The sequence below is a fragment of the Arachis ipaensis genome, chromosome B07, assembly GCF_000816755.2.
Source record: "Arachis ipaensis cultivar K30076 chromosome B07, Araip1.1, whole genome shotgun sequence".
Lineage (NCBI taxonomy): Eukaryota > Viridiplantae > Streptophyta > Magnoliopsida > Fabales > Fabaceae > Arachis > Arachis ipaensis.
In genome coordinates, this window is record NC_029791.2 from 126,103,682 (window position 1) to 126,106,472 (window position 2,791).

At 35.0% G+C, this 2,791-nt stretch overlaps 1 long non-coding RNA gene across 1 annotated transcript; it reads right to left on the reverse strand.

The window, feature by feature from the left end:
- On the reverse strand, window positions 1,337-1,716 carry LOC110264760. The gene is made up of 2 exons (XR_002350926.1): window positions 1,607-1,716; window positions 1,337-1,431 (listed from the first exon to the last, which is right to left on the reverse strand). It is a non-coding gene; the product is annotated as an uncharacterized LOC110264760 (long non-coding RNA).

Below are 2,791 nucleotides of genomic sequence, written 5' to 3' on the forward strand. Positions count from 1 at the left end.
GCATTTGCTGTGTGCAAATTATCAAGGTTTATAGGAAAGCCTAGCAATCAACATTGGAAGACTATAACAAGAGTTCTTGGTTATCTCAAGAAAACCATAAACTTGGGATTACATTACAGTGATTATCCCGCATTTTTAGAAGGTTATTCCGACGCAAGTTGGATTACAAATCTTAGTGACAACAAATCCACTTTAGGATGGATTTTTACCATAGGTGGTGGAGCAATAAATTGGGCCTCAAAGAAACAAACATGTATTACACATTCTACTATGGAGGCTGAGTTTGTAGCTTTATCAGTCGCAGGTAAAGAAGCAGAATGGTTAAGAAATTTGTTATATGATATAAAGCTGTGGCCACAACAGACGACAGCCATTTCAATCTTCTGTGATAGTGAATCAACCATGTCTCGAGCATATAATAAAGTTTATAATGGAAAGTCTAGACATATAAGTTTGAGACATGAGTTTGTGAGGCAACTAATAGATGATGGTGTAATTACCATTACTTATGTAAGATCTCAAGGAAATTTAGCAGACCCTTTGGCTAAAGGTTTGTCAAGGGATAAAATCAAATAAACTACTGTTAAAATGGGATTAAAACCTATTATTGCTAAATGATGGAACCCAACCTTATTCTAGTAGACCACTAGTTTCAAGGTTTAATGGGTAATAACAAGTTATTTAGCAATTGGAGCACTAAGGTATAGGATTTAGTGCTATTTATAATAAATTAAGAGGGTGAGTTTAAACTCTTAATGGAATGATAATATTATCTATCAAAAGATTCCACCTATATGAATATAAGAGTGGTGCCGCTCTAATCGAGAATTTTAGAGGTTTTATTCTCGTAAATATTCATGAAACCAGGATGAGTACAAGGCCATATAAGTGCTTAAAATTGTAAACTCTTGAACTTGGAGGGTATAAGTAATGTGTGTGATTTTTGGTACTAGCATATGGAGAATAGGTTTAATCGATTAGACACCTATTACTTCGTTAGAACTTTAAAATTTACACTAAAAGAGTGTTTAATCTTAGTGACACATTCTTTATGCATATACTTATATGACATTTAAATTTTGTAAATAGTGGGGGATTGAAGGGTATTTACAAATTTGATTAATTAATATTATTAATATTATTGATATTATTATTAATATTATTAATATTAATAAACGGTTACTAACCGTTTAGTACCATTTGGTTGAAGGGACACAACCTTTTAAGGATTGTGTATGTTCAAAACATTGTGTCTATTGGCTAAAGGGACACAACTCTTTAAGAGTTGTGTATGTTCAAAACATTGTATCTATTGGCAATAGAAAAGACACAACCATTTGTATACGTAACTAATCATAATTGTTACGTGCAATATGTATAAATAAGTCCTTGTCCACTATTTCAGAGATGAAGTACTAAGCGTACAATTTACTCTACTATTAAGAGATTTTCTTTGTTCAAGAGAGTTGAGAATTTCTTACTATTGCTAATTAAGAAATTCTTAGTTTTCATTCTATCTTAGGAGAGTATTGTCATCAACCCTATAGCAACTAAGTGTGGGGATAAATATTTCTCTAAAGAAAGCGATCTAATCGTGCCTTGAAACCACTACACAAATATAAAATTTTGTTATCTTCTCATACTAAAATACCCAACAGCTTCAACTAGGAAAGTGCGGCTGGCTTATCCATTTGTGCATATACCAGTTAAGGGGTTAAAAAGATCATAGGTTCTGTCAAATTTTTCATTCATTAATACCATGGCCTTGGCCCGATCAATGGCAATGGCATTAATGTTAACTACTTAACTCACTTCACTTTCATCTTTCAAGTAAACAGCCAAATTCTTCATTCATTATAAGTTTTGCGGTAAGATACAGATGCCATGCTACTATGCTATATATATAGAAGGTAACAAGTTCTAATTAAGTACTAGTTAGGTAAATGTATAACCTAACCAATTGATACATGAGAGCTTCTTTGAATGCCAAATGAGAATGACAATGTGCAATGGAAGTTGTCCCTATTGGACCAAGTGTAGGATCCCGTTTTCTCGAATATCTTAAACTGTCACCCGATTGTAATAATGTTAGCGTAATGTCACGGCCTTGGACACACTCCAACGCTACCGTGCCGGCACTCGGACTTACTCAACCTCTTGAGCTAAGACCAAGTCAGCCTAACCCTCAATACTTAGCAAGAAAGCTAAGAATACAAGAGAACACAAGAGAAAGGAAGCTTTGGTGGAAGAACACTTTATTGCTCAAGTGTGGTTACAAATGATTCACACACCCTCACACTAACTCTCATCTCCTATTTATAGCCATCCACCTCCTCAATGGATGGTTAGGATTAAATCTAATCAATGGCCTAGATTAATCATCTAGAACCTTCTTTAAAAATATCTATCCTACCACAACTTTCTAAATGTTTCTAGATTATTCCATACCACTCTTTATACTTCTATATACATCTACACCCTTCTAGAATACTCTATGACCTTCCAGAGTCTTCTAGAACCTTCTAGGGTATTCCGGGACCTTCTAGGACATTCTAGAACGTTCTGGAACCATCTAGAGTATTTTCAAACACTCCAGAAAACCATTCAAACACTGTTAAATCTAACCTTCTAAAATTTTCCGTGACATTCTCCCCCACCTAATGCGCAGACGTCCTCGTCGCGTTCTGTTCATGATAGCGCTCTAGGTGTTTTTGGAATTGCCACAGATCTTCGCGAGTTTCCCAGCTAGCTTCAGTTATCGGGAGCCCTTTCCACTTGATCAAGTATTGGA